The sequence below is a fragment of the Lycorma delicatula genome, chromosome 6, assembly GCF_047948215.1.
Source record: "Lycorma delicatula isolate Av1 chromosome 6, ASM4794821v1, whole genome shotgun sequence".
In the NCBI taxonomy this organism is placed as follows: domain Eukaryota; kingdom Metazoa; phylum Arthropoda; class Insecta; order Hemiptera; family Fulgoridae; genus Lycorma; species Lycorma delicatula.
Window position 1 is genome coordinate 2337742 of NC_134460.1, and position 17172 is coordinate 2354913.

The window sequence follows — 17172 nt, forward strand, 5'->3', positions numbered from 1 at the left end:
TTTTTAATCTTCAAATATTGTTCATTTATTTAATACTACCGCTCACCTTTTTTTTTTTTTTTTTGCGTCGGAAGAGGGAAAATCTGCAACCAGGCGCCCAGCAGCCCGTATTGCCGGGTGTGTGGGGTTTCCTGCCGAGAGAGGGACCCGATATAAACCCTCCCCCTCACACAACGCGGTGATAGAACCACCCAAAGGGTATTGCATCATCACCGTGCGGGTCCACAGGCTCACCAGTGCCGACGTCAAGCAAAGGCTTCCAGCGTTCCCCAGAAGCACCCAGCAGCGGCGATGCAGTCGTGGCCACCCCCGGAGGCTGGCCTTCCACCATCACTCTCCGCCCCTACACCACCCGATTATCTCACCTCTTCAACAAGCTACCAGGAGAGTCTTTAAACCGTACATCACAGATTTTCCATTTCGCACATAAGGCCAACATATTTTGCACGATATCCTCCAGGGGGACCAGTCGTTCAACAGCCGCTGTGTAGCCTATTTTGGACACATTAAAATGTGCCCATTGCATGTTCCTCTACCGCTCACATGTGACCTCACATGACTGCTACAGCATCATTTTTTGGGGTGGGAGTGCGATTTTGCAAAGGTTTTTTGCAAATATTGTTTTTTTTAATCGTTAAAAAATGTGTCTAAGAAAAATATGACCTTAATTTTGCGAAATCTCAAGATACTGAGGGTGACCTTACTCTACAGCCTCACACCTTTGACCTTTTACATTGAAAATTTAATCGTATCAATGCCCCATATATATAGAAATAATCTAACCGAGTTAGGTCAAAGTCGGTTCAGCAGTTCCGGAGATATAAGGTAATTTGGAGGCCGACACAGAACACACACCCGTACATATGAACATTAACATCCGGAAAGTTTTCATCCGCTTTTTTTTGGGTTCCTTAGATGTCAAAACGTCAAGATCCGGTGAAAATCGCATATGCCCAAATCGGACCGATTACAATACCCCTTCTAGAGCTATAGCGCTAACTACACGGGAAAGTAAAACTATTCTGATTGATATCTATAATAATTCTGCTTGGAACAAAAATCCAGTTTCAACTAATAAATCGAAAGATACAGTTATAGAAGGAATTCCCTCTTAACTATTTGGAACGAAAAAACACTTAAAAAGTTGTTTCGAATTTATTTTGTACGTTGAAATTTAATGCTAAAACGGAGCATCTTAATCGTGTAAATTTAAAATTTTTACCCAAAAGGGGGCCGTGTACCCTTTTTAAAGTGTGTCTTTAGTAAGTAAAATGCCAAAAAGAATTTCATTAAAGAGAGCACCCATTTTTTTTATCGTTCACCGTTTTATCATTTTACCGTTTTCCATTTACCGTTTTATCGTTTTACTGTTGTTTTGAGTGCTACAGCCTTTTTTGGAGGTTAGAGTAATCAATCGTTCTGTTACCCTGAAAAATGATTAAACGAAGCAGGAGTCAGCAACACCAAGCCTTTCAATATGCTTACAATTCCAGAGACAATACGACAATTAAGTCAGCTGACGTTACATCGGTTGAGGAGAAGAGGAAGGATTGGAGGAAGAGGAACCGCTCTGTAAAAAAAAGTCTCCGTTGATTTAGAAATGGAGAGGGAGGAAAAACTTAAGAGCACCCTGCAGGGTAGCTAGTAAAATATGTTACAGAGCTAGTCAGTGTGAACGGAACGCTCACCAAGCATGCGGAGAAAAGCCATACAGCCGGAGAATTGAAGAAACTTGCTGTAGACATGGCGATGGTGGTGGCGGCCTTTAGTGGATTCGTAGAATCCCATCCTTTCGATGGGAAGGTGGAGAAAAAGGAGGTGACATGTCAGACTAGGGTTGATACAGAGAACAGTGAACTGTATGTCAATTGGAGGAAGGAGTAAAAAATGACGTCGTAGATGTACTTTTTGCGGCTAAGTGAAACAGATAGTGGCTCCTAAAGACAGTGGAGTTGAATGAATCCGTCTTCTGGGAGAGGGAGAAAGATTTAGTATTTATATTCGATCTGGAAAAATCTGGCAGAACCAATAGAACGACTGGCCTTTATGTTGAAAGAGTGGCCAAAAGAGAGAGATTGGCCAGTAGGTCACCTGCCGAGAAGACCAAGACTTTAGTTATTATGGCAGTGGTTATGCAGAGGAAGAAGACCTTTGATGACCTCCTTAAAGAAGTCAAGGAAGGAGTAACTGAGGTGGACAAGGAAATTCTCTCTGACCGTAAGGGACAGGGAGAAGATATTTTTATAAAGGTCAAAGATGAAGTGGAGGATCCGGATAGATTGATAAAAAAATTAAAGGGGTTTAGAGAGTGAAGGTTTCTCTAAAGAAGAGGAAAGGACTACAGAGAATAGATATTAAGGATATAGACGCCCTTACCACCAAGGAGGAGGTAGCTACGGCGGTAACTGCGATAATCGAGTTGGATGGAGAGAGAAAACTGGCTATTAAATTGAGACTTGCTCACTCAAACACCAAAGTGGTCTATCTGGCAGTTTCTAGCGGAGAGGCTGAGAAGTTAATTCAGAAGGGGCGCCTGCGGATAGGAGTGGTGTCTTGCAGGGTTGACCCGGCTTTGGAGCAAGAGAGGTGTTGCCGATGCTGGGACCTTTGTCATAGGCGGCGTCGTATAAGGGCCCAGATAGCTCAAAAAAAATATTTCCAATGTGGCAAGAAAGGTCACATTAAGGCGGGATTCCGAGAATGAGTTGTTTGCTGAAGATGTGGTGAAGAGACCCATTATGAGCGCAGCGGACAATGAGCCAAAAACTGAAGATACAGCTGAAGATTACAACTCAGTGTAAACAGGAGTAGGCGCTTCCACGACCTCCTATGGGCTATTACCAGGAAGGTTGGGGGAGATGTAAGGACAGTTGCTGAGCCAAACTGGGCCGTGGTTTCTAAGTGTGGCCGGAGCAGGGATCTCAGGTAGTGCTGCGATATTGGTGGCAAGGCTGGGGTTAGCTGTCACCCGACAGGGTTGGGGGATGGCTTTTTATGGACTTGTTTTGGGGAAAAATGGTTTTTAGTTTCTATGCCTACCCCAACAGTAGCATAGAGCATTTTGTTTCCGAGAGATGTGGCTCCGAGATGGAGGGAGCTAGCGGCTTTCGGAATTCCACGTGTCACATAGGAGGAGCTGTGGTACGCGGTTTCTCGACTCCACCGGAAGAAGAGCCCAGGGGTGGACGGCGTGCCTTCGGAGGCGATGAAGGCGTTGGTGGAGGCCTCCCCGTCCACATTTTTGGAGGTCTTCAATGACTGCCTACTTAAAGAAAATATTCCAACACCATGGAATGTGGAGAAGGAGTTCTTCTGCCTAAAAACATTAGGGGAGAGAGTGGCCCAACAACATACAGGCCGGTGTGCTTGCTTGGTAGCCAGGATAAGCTGTTCGAAATTATATTGGCGAAAAGGCTGCAGAAGGAGCTGCTGAGGTAAACAATATGGCTGTAGAAAGGAGAGAAGTACAGTGGACGCTGTTCGAAGAGTGATGGAGGTAATGGAGGGAGCAGCCCGAGGGTCCAGGCATGTGAGAAAGATTCCCCTGGTTGTCCTCCTGGATCTCGCTAACGCCTTCAACGTGGTGAGATGGGAGGTCATTTTGCGGCAGTTGGAGGAAGAGGTACTCTTCCTCCAACTTGTGTACCATCCTCGCCGTACCGGCGAGGATGGTACACAAGTACCTCAGTTGAAGGGAATTGAGAATTGTGTTCAAAGAAGGGAAGGAAGTCATTGTCCCATGCAGCGTGGGGTGCCACAGGATCAATCCTGGGCCCCATTCTGTGGAGCGAGGTGTATGACGATCTCCTTCGGAAGGAGTGTCCGCCTAAAGTGGAGTTGGTGGGATACGCCGACGATTTGGTGGTGGTGGTGACGGCGAAGGAACTGCATAAGGTGGGGAGGATTGCAACAGGGACGGTAGAAAAAATTAAGACCTGGCTTCAGGGGCAGGGACTACAACTGGCAGCCAAGAAGACAGAAATCGTATCGATGACAGGGAGATGGTGTATACCCTCATTTTCTATCAAAGTAGATGGGGGGGAGATTGACCCGAAGGATGGGGCCTAGTAACTGGGAGCGTGGCTTCACAGGTCGAGGGGCTTCGCCTTCTATGTGGAGCAGGTGGCCACGAAGGCGGAGGGAATGTTCTCAACACTGATGAGGCTGATGGCCAATGTCAGGGGTTCCAGTGCATATAAACGTAGGATGTTAGCGTCTACTATGGTGTTGGCCATATTGTATGTGGCCGGTACGGTGAGAGGTCTTCAGGATAAGGAGAAATGCTATTCAGGGTGGCCCGACTATACAGGACAGTCTCCCTGGATGATTCACTAGTGGTGGCGGAAATGCCACCGTTGGACCTCGTGGCCAAGGAAAGAAGGGATAGAACTGCAAAAGGCAAGGAACCGCATGTTTACTGAGTGCCAGGAGAGGTGGAGGGAACCCACCGGGTTGGTCTAGCGGTTAACGCGTCTTCCCAAATCAACTGATTTGGAAGTCGAGAGTTACAGCGTTCAAGTCCTTGTAAAGCCAGTTATTTTTACACGGATTTGAGTACTAGATCGTGGATACCGGTGTTCTTTGGCGGTTGGGTTTTCAATTAACCACACATCTCAGGAACGGTCGAACTGAGAATGTACAAGACTACACTTCATTTACACTCATTCATATCATCCTCATTCATCCTCTGAATAATTATCTAAACGGTAGTTACCGGAGGCTAAACAAGAAAAAGAAAGGAGAGGTGGAGGAATGCAAAAGAAGGACACTGGAGCAACATTTTGATTTCAGAGGTACCTGCGCGAGTCAATAAACCGCACGGGAAGGTGGTCTTCTGGAAGCTCAGTGGCTAACCGGTCACGGGTCGTTTGGGATCTACCTCCGCAGGATTGGAAGGAGGCGAACCGATCAATGTCAGTATTGCGAAGAAACGGACACGTTAGAACACATCTTTTTCGTGTGTCCCCGGTGGAAGGAAGAATTGCCATGTGACAGTTTGGACTTGCAGGGGAGAGTCATGCGATTAATGCTGTCGTTTGGTGAGGGTTGGACCGTGTGTGCTCAGCGGTTTAAAAGAGTGCTCCACCAGAAGATACTGGAGGAAGAACGTGAGGAGGACAGCGAGGATGTCGGTTGAGGACGGCGCTGGGCGGCAATCTTTTGGGGCGGGTGGCGAGTGCGCCTCGGCATTGTCGTCACCAATGGCTCTCGCGGGACGCATTCCTGCCGCTGAGGCGGGCATAGCTGTGCGGGGTTAAGAAGAGTTCACGTGTGTAATGTATATATTGAGTTGTAAATGTGATGTGTCAATATTTGTATGAACCTGAGGTGTGCCTGTGACGCACGTGGTGCCGAAGTTGTGTCTTTAAGTCAGTTCCAGCACCACGTTGCGTAAGGAAATGATTTTTTAGTGGGTTCCACTGCAGTAGGCGGTGAACTCCACACACACCCACTATGTACGGGCTACTGGGCGTTTGGTTTAGGCAAAAAAAAGCTATCGTCGTCGATGCGTAATATTGCACAAAAATAAAAAAAAGAGATAACGGGTACAGATTGAAATTAAAAAATAATTAAGTAAAAGTCTGTTTTTTTAATCGAACTGGAGTGCGGAACAGATTACTTTTTAGCGTATGAAAATGCCGTAACTGATCGGAAATTCGAGAACGAAAGGTTAAGCCGCTACCACTCCTCCACTGGAGTCCGCATGAAACAAGAAAGTAAATCGAAAATAAAACATTATTTAACAATTTACAGATAACGCTTATCGGTATAATTTATTAGGTAAAAATATGCTCCTCGCTAACTACGCAAAAATGTAACCACGAAATTTTCTATTAAATCTCAGAGAAAAGTTTTTTCGGTGGTTTTAAATTAGACACCGTAGTAAAAATAAGTATTTATTTTTATAAACTTTATTTGCGTAAACGCGATTTATTCAACGACCGAAACAAAAATATACGAAAAAAGATATTGTGAAATACGACGAACTCTGTTAATTTTTACCGATCAGATCACCCGTTAATGAAGTTATCTTTATAAATTTACACTTAAAATCATCCTCAGTGTTCAATAAAAGCAGCTATAAAATAATAATTAATATTATTCCAAAGGTAAAATAATAATAATTAAGATATTTAACAAAGGTTTATAAGTTTTAAGCGAATATCTGTACGTACAAATATACACTCGAACAGTATAATATATTTATAAACGTAACATGTTGCAAATACAGAATACATATTAACAGAATAGAAGTTTTGTTAAGTACGGATTACAAATTTATTTATAAATAATAAATATAAATCTCTTTATAATATGTACTCGTATATTACCGGAGTCTGTTTTTTTTTTTTTAATCCGAAAGGAACCCAAACACATAATGCATGTATTTTTACGTAGTCTGATGTTAACATACGATGGCAGTTTGCCACAGGATAGATGATCTAGGCTGGATGGGTGGATGTATAGAAGCCTACGCAATTTTATTATTGAGGAAGTTAGGCTATATTCTAAATACGAATTAAGTTTTTGGCAACCGCACACCGCAACTATAACTAATATAAGTGTAGTGTACACACGGTGCGGATGAGATTTTGCAAAATTTGGCACCGAAACAATTTTAAAATGTTTTATATGACCAAGAGTATTCGTTTTACATCCTTGCATATAAATTATACATTTTTCATAAATATACGTAATATAATCGCGCTTATGTTTTCTTTTTTATTACGTAAAAGATTGTAAAATTATAACGTTAATATTACTAGCTTTTTAATATAAAATTTAATTTTTTCTTTTTCGTTTTTAACTAACGATGAGTTAACGGTTAATATCTTTGTCGATTATTTGTCCTTTTACTCTACAGGACTTCTGATCGATATAAAATTACGGTTATATTTATTTGGTTTTATTTTCTCCCGCGAATTTATATGTTAGAATTAAATTAGTAGCATCGATTGGAAAATAGTCGGCCTAGGACTGGATAAAACCAACAACGAGCTAATTTAGCCTAACAAAATTAATTTTTTTTATTTTAGTAGTAAGAAGTAGTATTATCTAACATACGGTATCTTCAAAAAGTAAAGTTATTTTAACCCCGTTATATTTTTTTTAACACTTATTAGCCCTTACCTACTGTTTCTAGTTTTTGGAAGTAGGAATGTTGGTAACACTAACGTACTTCGTTGTGACGCCACAGGTGAGCGGCAGAATGAAATAAATGAATTATATTTATAGTAAAAAAAAGTAACTCGGTCTGGCCGGGTCTCGAATGGTGCCTTAAGCCTAGCGGCTACACCTGTCTGCCGACCGTAAAAGCGAAATTTGTTCTATGTAAGCAAAGGAAAAATATTGTACCGATCGACAAATTTTCTCTCTCCATTTTTTATTTCTCAAATTTTTGAGATCCATAAATTCAAAAATATTAAAATTTCGATTTTAAAATTATGTAAGTATGCGTTTGTATTTATCTCTACTTCGTTTTTTTTTTAATTTCAACATTATATGAAATTTCTTTGTCGGCTTACGCACTAGGAGAGTCGATCTATTTAAATTATTTAAAATTCTTGAGAAGGGGTATTACAAGGGTCTTTTAATAATTAAAAATACAAACGACTAGAAAAGTTATTATTTATTCCGTAAACTTAAAACTAACGCTCTTTACAATATATTTTCCGACTACAATCGAGCACTTGTCTCATCTTTCTGCGAGTTAAATTCCTCACAAATGCGAAAGGTGTCTGTGATTTTGAGTCGACTGTCTTAGAACTCACCTCGAATACGTTTTGCAGTAATTCAGGTTATCGTAGATATCGGAATGAAAAGTACTGATATTAGCGACACAAGCTTACGAAATTTACCAAATTTTTATGCGTCTTTCCTGAAAAATAAGATCATTAATGCGATTTTGCAAAGCGTCAGTCGAAACTTCACTGTTATGTAACGATAAAAATCGCTGATACATGTTCTGTCCGATTTAAATTGTTCGATCCGCTTAAATAAATTTGACGGTTAATGCGATTTTACCTTGAGGATGTTTTAACATACTCGAGTGAATTTCGTACGGTTTGACACTTTCTGAAAAAAAATCTTATCGCTGCTCGCTGTTTTTCCACGGTACATGATTTAAACAGCGCCGACATTTTGAAATAAAGAAAGGGGTTATAATAATGGAAAAGTTTTTCTTGCGGTTGATATGTGCCGACTTGAACAACAGTTTATTTTTTTTAATAGCTTTCCGTTGTTACCATGTGTGCCTTTAATTATTGACCCGTAGTATAACTAAAAGTAGATAAAAGTTAACAAAAATTGTATTTTTTTATTTAATAATCGATTTCATAAAACATTCGTAACTTTCAAAATAAATATTTTCTCGCGTTAAGTAAAAACATTCTTACGACCGGAGCTTAGATATGTTAAATACCACCTAACTGAATATAATAAACGTGCCGTCGACGCTTTTTACAGAGAAATTTTGTGCTATTCGTATTTAATTGGTTAATTTGAGGAAATAGATTGTAGCTGAAAAACGGGTTTTAATCAGACGCGAGCACAAAAGGTTTGTGAGTATTTTGTATTATTTCTGTCGGCCAACAATCAAATTATTTAACGATCGGTTAACTCCATCTAGCGATAAGGAAATAGATCTCTAAGTTTCTTCATAACTGTAGATGAGACCGACTGAGTTGTTTATCGGTGAATACCGTCCAGAGAAGAACGATATTGTAGATAATTTAGTGAAAAAGGGAACACGAGACACTTTAATTACGACTAATAAATTATCCAACCGTTCCATCAAGCGACTTCTTAATAGTAAATTAAAAAAAAGTTATGAAAATTTAACGATATAAGATAAAAGGAAAAAATTCGCCGTCACTAAATTACAAGAACATATTTTCTGCAAATAAAAAAATTAAAACGTTAGAAAAATTCTAAGCCGCGACTTCTTCGCCGAACGTAAAATCGGTAATTGTATCTTAAAATTCCAAAATCGTATAATATAAAAACAAGGATATACCATTTATAAATATCGATCGCCTAAAAAACGGAACAAAATGGATTAACAGTAAAAAAAATATATAGAGTAACATGATCGGTAGCCTGAATAACGGATTCCTACCGATTATTATGAAAGTAATAGAAAATGTAATAATCGGAAGAATCCAGAAAGGGACAAAAAGGAGAAGCCTTTTTGTGAAGTATAGGTCTTTTTAGCGATCGTCCTTTGTAATCCTGCACGCTAACATAAAATGAACACCTGATGTACGGCGAGAAGAGACCAGGTTTGAAATTCATGGGAACAAAAGCCTCGGTCGACTGTTCTCACGCTTCGACTTGGTAGGTAAAGAAGCTACCATTATAAGGAGTTCTGTTAGAACCGGTCTGCGAAGCGTTACGACGTCAGTTCCGCGCGGTAGTCCTACGAGGAGTTCAGGGAGGACAGACTGCGAGTTGTGTGGGTTCGGCGGAGTTCTGCGAACCGGTCCAGCGACACGTTACGACAACGGTCCGCCGAGAAGAGTCACAGGTGTGAGTCTTCAAGACGAGAATGCGAGTCGTCAGTCCAGCAAGGAGAGTCCTGAATCCAATTCGATAAAAGTGAGGTGACGCCAGGAGTAAATCCAAGTATACAAGAAATAATATCGGTGACTTGCAGTAAAACTATTGTATAAGCGAAAGAAATAATGCGCTAGACTTCATTCTGAAAACTGTTAGAGTAGACAGCAAAGGTATCTGCAAGTGAACATTATATGGTAATTTGTTAATATAAGACTAGCGGTTAAAAAGCGTTAAAACTAGCAGTTTTTTTTGTTAATGGTTCTAGTTTTATATTTATCTACCTGGAATAAATTCCGAACGATTATTTACTTTGAATTCTGTCTTGTGTTTAATCTGTATTTACTTATTTACTATTGAAATTACTATCGCTATTTCACGTGTAATATTATGATTGTTATGCTTTGTCGATTACGTTATGTTTTTATGTCACGCTTACTGTTTTGATTATGTTATGTTTTACGTCCGGTAATTATAGTTTACTACTATTATCCTGACTATTATTGTGATTGTAATTACCATATTAATATCTGTGTTTATTATTTTTATTTTTTTTCTTTCCGTAGCGGAGGAAAAAGCTCTGCCAGCCGCCGTCAGGCCCGCACTGACGGTAGTGCGGGGCTCTCACCCGCTAAAAAACCTCCCCTTCTACCATGCAGGGGCCGGATCTAAGCCGTATGGTACGTACAGCCCCTGCATGATCACCCAGGCACTCTATAATCCGAATCCGTGTGACCGGAAGGCGTCCCCAGGGGGCGATCGACGAGCGACGACTCCGAGGAGCCCCCGCCGCCCACCACCAGAAGCTGGCCTCCCTTGACCACCCGTCATCGAAATCCAAGCCTCCATACTCGCATCTACTCAGCCTGCCGTCGCCTCTCTTCATCGGCCTTCTCTCGTATCATTGATGCGATGGTAGTCGAGATACACTCCCGCTTGTTGCTATCGCTGAGCATTACCTCGATTATATTGTTGGCCCGCTCCACACCCTGACCCTCGAGCATCACGCGGAAGTTGCGCCATCTAGGGCAAAAAAATACTACATGTTCTGCTGTATCCAGTCCGCCGCAATCGTGACAGCGACTTGTATGGCATCTGCCCATCCTGTACAGGTAGTCCCGAAAACCTCCATGTCCAGACAGGAACATGGAATTCGTAGCCTGTATTACCGTGCTTTCGCTCCACCCGGTTCCTGACGTCTCGTACGGTCCCATAGGTCCACCTTCCTTTGTCCGAATCTCGCCATCTGTCACGCCAAGCCATGTAGAGACCGTCAATCGCCTTCTTTCTGTCCCCTCCATTCACTATTGCAGCTCTCATTTGCGCTTGTAAGTCTATGGGCGGTACTCCAGCTATAACCGAAGCCGCCTCGGCGCTGATCGTACGATACCCTGCGATGACACGTATGTTCAGCCTACGTTGTTGCATAACCAAACGCCTCACGTTCCTTGCCCTCGACAACGCTCCCGGCCATACAGGAACTCCATATAACACCACAGAAAAGTACACACTGGCCAACAATTTCCTCTTACCCGTCTGTGTTTATTAATTGTTTATTATTGTCACTTATTATTATTATCATTACTGTATTTATCACCGTTGTTATTATTATTAATTTGCGTGATTGTAATTTGAAAAACCGATAAACTGTAATTATATAAACACTAAATAGTCCTAATTTAACACTAAATTGACACTAATTTATCCTGATCGAGCCGAGGAACACGCGACAATATATTGTTTGGGAAGTTTTACTAGTATCTTCAATATCTTAGTAATGTATATATATATATACATTAATCACTCTAATCATTATATATATATATTTTAAGCATTCGATTTAAAATTATTTTACTTTTTTTCTATAAAGTTGGAAACACTTTTTACATAGGGGATACTGGTTATTTCAAGAGAGTTGGGGTTGGTTATACACGCCAACACTTAAAATTAAAGATTTTATAATTATTTGTAACCTTTGATTATTCTGATCAATTGACGTGATTTTTTTAAAATCAAAATATCAGAATGGAATAATTGTTCAACCGATAATAAATTCCTGCAATATCATTAAATATAAGGATCGTATAATTTTTTCTTCCAAACTAATGATAAATTGTAATTTTTTTTTTAATGAGGCGTTATCAGAATCGGGTTTTTTTGTATAATTATTAATGTTTTTTAAGGGTTATTAAATACGATATCACCTTTAAACAGGAATTTTATAAATTTGTTATTACACGACTGCCCAAAAAGTAGAGTAATGTATTTAGGGTGTATGTTTGTATTTATGTATGTTTGTTCCACCGTAGCGGCTCAAGGGGTGAACCGATTTACATGTGTAACCCAGCTATATAAATATGAGTATTTTCTATATATAAAATATGTTAAATATATAAATTATATTTGTATATATTAAAATTTATTTTAACACACACACACACACACACACACACACACACACACACACACACACACACACACACACACATCAAAATCAATTTTAAAAATACTATGCTAATTACAAAATTGTCACCCACACGCCTAACGCGCTCAAAATGAGCGCGTTAGGCGTGCGCATTCACATTAAATTTAATAATAATAAATCACATTTAATTTTCAAAATGTGAATTTCGAAAACCTTGCTCAGACGTTTCCGATTTCGACAGCTAGGTGGCGAACTGTATTTTTTTAGTTTTTTTTTGGCAGTCCTGTTTTATTAATTTTTAATAATTTAAAACTTTTTTACTTTTACATTTGTAACATTTTTATAATTATTTTAATTTTATTTTTGATAAATTGATTTAAACAGAAGGTTACAGAGAATCTTGTACGCGGGAAATGCAATTTTGTAGCGTATAAAAAATGCCATGCCTTACCGGGATTCGAACCCGGATGAAAGGCCGACACGCTACCAGTCCGCCACGGAGATCAGAATATTAATTAAATACTTATTTTTTTAATGAGGCGTTATTAGAATTTAATGTAATTTTTCAAAAAGAAATATATTTTTTATCCTAGAAACAGCGGAGGTAAATTAAATTAATAAATAATTTTTTTGTTCCTATAAACATATAAACTTACTAGCGTAATGATAAATTATTTTTTTATTGAAAATCCTTATTCCGTTTTAAGTTTTTTCACAGAAAAATCGGTTACCATAAAATATAATAAACTTAAGTAACATGTTTTACTTACAATCATGTGAAACGACTTAGCGCCGTCGTTTCAACGTAGAAAAAGGGCCATAGATAGCCGATTAAAAACGTAATAATGCCATCTGAAAAACCTTTACTAATTATACTTGTGTAATTTAAGCCTTTTTAAATTCTTAACGATCTTTTACGACAAAACGAGGAAAGAATTAGGTCTATATCATTGAACGACTCAGAGATGAAGTGGTGGGAGAAAAAGTCAGTAATTAATTACTTCGTAAGGCTTTGATGTCGTATACCCTTCCATTTTTTTATATATAAAATATTAATCGATTGTCCCTTTATATTTTACCCGTAATCCTTAAAACAACTACGCAATTAAAATCTAAATTATTAAAAAAATAATAACAATAAGAAAAGAGTTATAATATTTATCGTATCGGTCTGGTATGGAGTAGAAAGGAATAGTATATTTGACCTTGTAGGTAAGTTATTAAATGTTTATAGAAACTACGTTCAGAAGTATCGTAAGTAAGTAGTAGATTAATAAAATTATTTATTTTAATTATTATGTTTTTGCGATTAGTTTCCACTAATTGGAAATGCTTCAGAGGAAATCAGACTTTGTCAGAAAAAATCCACTCATATCCTAATTAATTTCTCAACAATCGTTAACTATATTATTAAACTAAGATGATTAATTTGAGTTTTATTTTGTTTAACGAAATTCATATATTTATTAAAAAAAAAAAACTAACATAAAGGTTCTTGACTTAACTGGTTGGTCGGTTGGTCTGTACACCACGGTCGTATCAGGTATAATCAATTTAATTATTGTTCCTCTCTATAATTACAGTTACTATCAAAAATTTAGTTCGTATAACATATTGCAGCTAAGTATGTATGTACATTGCACGATGTTGGTTTTAAATCACTGGATTAAAAAAAAAAATTATAAAAATTTCTTTATAAAAATTCCAATAATTTAAATAATTATTCGCAGTTTCTGTGAACGGTTGGATATATCTGACAATAAGGTTCTCTCGCTTCAAGGTTATATAATTCATGACAAAGATCGTTTGCAGTGAGTGTGCCCTCGGGGAAAATAATATCCCGTATTTGTAAAATTTCGGGCGATATAAAAAGGAAAAGTTCTTTATAACGTTTATACTACGAATTCGCTTCTCAGCCTCTGGCCCCGTACTGTAAACTTGCAATTTGCATTACCTGTAGCGGTTTTCTGCAAGGACAGTCAAGGAGTTAGTCAACCTGCGTGGCTGTGAAGTGTTACACGAAACAGCGGCGTTTTTTTTGTGTGTCGGTGTCTCCAATTCGTAGTTCGTGAGACCTCTTGCAGGTTCGGAAAGCGATTTCGCTCCGACCTCGCCGGTGGTCTGATTTGGGAGCTTTTAGCGTTTGACGGATATGTGAGAGCAGGTGACCTTGCTCAAAACGCTCACCTTGCCTTCAGTAAGGTGTTAGTTTCATTCAGGATGTGGTTGTAGTGCCTGGCGTCACAAACTGTGTTTCTTGCTTAAGCTGCGATGGAGCAATCCGGAGGAGATTGCTTGGAGGACTCGGTTGGTTTTACCAAGGACGTTGACCCCTTCTAGCCGAGAAGGTCAATCAGCAGGTATCCGCAGAAATCCCGGTCCTCCGCAAAGGAAGTCTCGGAGGTTTCCACAGGGAAGGTGCTGTGCCCTCTTGAAACGGATTGTACAAAGAATCCGGCCAAAACCTCTGTCACGAGTTGTGAGGGAAGGCTGCGACCGGAACCGCACAAGGAGTGCGCGGCAAGGAGGAGAAGCGCACAAGGAGAAGCGATGTTTCACTGCCCTGCTCTTGGGAGAGGGGCAGAGACCGAGCCACCCTGGAGGTCAAGCAAAATATTGGTCACTCACAAGCGGTGAGTCAATATGGCTAGAGCCGCAATGTCGGACCGTGTGGGAGTTCCTTGATGTGATTGCATCGTTCAACCGATATCAGTAGTTTTTCTAAAGGAAAAGACTTCTACCGCACTGCTGTGTGAAGCTAACCTATATATATATATATGGCTGATCACAACCCAATTAAGGCTCCAAGCGCTTTAATATGGTGGACAGTTACTTGCTGGCAATCAGCGACCTAGGCGTGGCAGCAAATTGCTGTCTAAACGAAGTAAATTTTAATTTTTGGATGTCATATATATTTTTAGTAGTTGACAGGGTGCGGTTACCCGTTTTAGTAAATATATGACAAGTGAGCGGTTGGGACACATAAGCCGATGTTGTATGGCTCCAAGCTTAGTCCGTTCACGCTGTTAGGCAGGCTCTAGGAGTTATTTAGGATACTGATCGCTAAACTGTTTTGTGGCTCAATAGCCGTTTGTGGCACTGGTCTTATGCTTTAGGGCGACCGAATTGTGATGGCGGGAGAAGTGCCAAGCATACCGATACTAGGAGTTCTCCTTTCCGATATCTCGATTCGTGTTCTTTACCGTTCCAGAGAATCGTTCTTTAGTTTCATTTAGCCTGTCGGAATTTTTCCGTTACTTCGGCTACTTTAGCGTAAAATATTTATCGAGCATAAGTTCTTCCATGGTGACGTGACTTAGCCAAAAGTATTGAAAGTTTCAAGATAAATTCGGAAAAACTTCACCCGGTTTTCACTAATATAAATATTTTTTTACAAGATTACCTTATTTTAGCGTCTTCTTAATATAATTTAAAAAATGAAACCAAAGAACCATTTTTTCTTGAAAACGTACCATCAATGTTGTTAATATTTAAACAGGTAATCACAGAATCCTGTAAAGCTTAGTATTTATTTTACTCTTTGAAAAACCGGTGGGAATTTTCTATTCCCATATTTTTCTCTCTGATATTGGTTCATTAAAGTGGTTATTCAGTGATTTTAGGTCCTCTTCTCCCTTTTATTTCAAGAAAATTTAATCAAATTTCAGATCCAACCTCGTTTTGCTTACGTAATTTTGTTCCGTTTTATTTTTTATTTCACAATGAATAAAAAAATCTTCTTTCATTAAAAAAAATTCTAATCTTACTTCCTCAGTTTACCTTACAAATTATATTATTAATCGTTAAATTGTTCCTAGAATTTTTTTAGGACATTTCCATAATTAAATATCACTGAAATATATCTGCATGTCCTAGAACGCTTCCAGAATCAGTGTAACAATTTTTTATTATTATACGTTTGACGACTATTTATTGTAATTTTGAGTTTCTTCTGGTTGCATTCAGGTAATACCCTCACTTCTTGTTACAAAAAATAAACAAAGCCCGAACCCTCCTATGCTTGTGTAATACTTGAACAGCCCGTAAATTAAAAATCTGTTTCACATTTTAAAAACGTTGGTATTACTTTGATTAGACCGTTAATTTTTTTATTATACTAATTTAAATTTAATCATTTGGGTAATATGTGCATTTCTTTTACAAAAAATTACAGATAAATAATAAAAATTACACAAAAATACAAAGAATTGCTTAAAATTTCGTCAACTAAGAACGATGAACAAATTTGTATAAAATAATCAACAGAAAACTTATTCGAACTAATTTCAGACATGGATTTTCAATAACTGTCTGGTTTGATAAGAAGCAATGATATTATGGAAACTCGTATCTTCCTTGATGGATTCAGATGAAATGATTATCAAACTATTCTTTAAAACGAGTAACCACACCTTTGTTAGGATTTCCCACTAACACAAAAACGTATATAATTTATATTTCCTGTGCGATGGAACGCTAGCTCATTTTCATCATTCTGTCATTCTGAACGAAACATTTCCCAACTGGTGTTGGTTTGGCCGAAATGTGCCGCAAGCACGGCCAGCCAAATCACCTGATATATATATATATATATATATATATATATATATATAAAAACCTCGATTTATTATTTTTTTTTGAGTATATGAAATCGCTAAAAAAGCCCAAAGATCAGACAGTGTAAGCGAAATTTAACAGAATAATCTTTGTTTCCTAAGAAATCAAGACTTACTCAAACATTTTGGAGAATATAATCTCATGTGTTACTCTCCTAGTTAAATGTGTATCCAGATAATTTGTAAAAAGTTTTAACAGCTAAAATTTTACTTTGTGAAGTATTTTATTATTTTTAAAATAATAATAATAATGTTTGTTTCGTGAAAATATTTTGATTTATATATCAGAACTGATTTTAGCGCAAATATTGTAGTCAACGTATTTTTTTCTACATGACTGGTTGTTTTTTACTGAAAATGTAATCTATTTACTCTTATATTGTGTCTGCTGTTAATATTTTTTTACAAATTTGTAGAGGATTAAATATTAAAATTTGTAGCGATTTTGTTTTATTCTGTAATTTGTTTGCAAGAATGTGAAAATTTTTTTGGCTGTTTACGATAAGACCCCCAAAAAAATCATAAATTTCTCTTTAATTGCCTCCGCGTAAGTTTAGTTTCGCATTATTTTGTTTT

The 17172-nt window shown here is 38.4% G+C and overlaps 1 protein-coding gene across 1 annotated transcript in view; it reads right to left on the reverse strand.

The window, feature by feature from the left end:
* LOC142327123 (serine/threonine-protein phosphatase alpha-3 isoform-like) overlaps positions 1-17172 on the reverse strand; it is a 233024-nt gene that overhangs the window by 38371 nt on the left and 177481 nt on the right. The window lies entirely within an intron of this gene.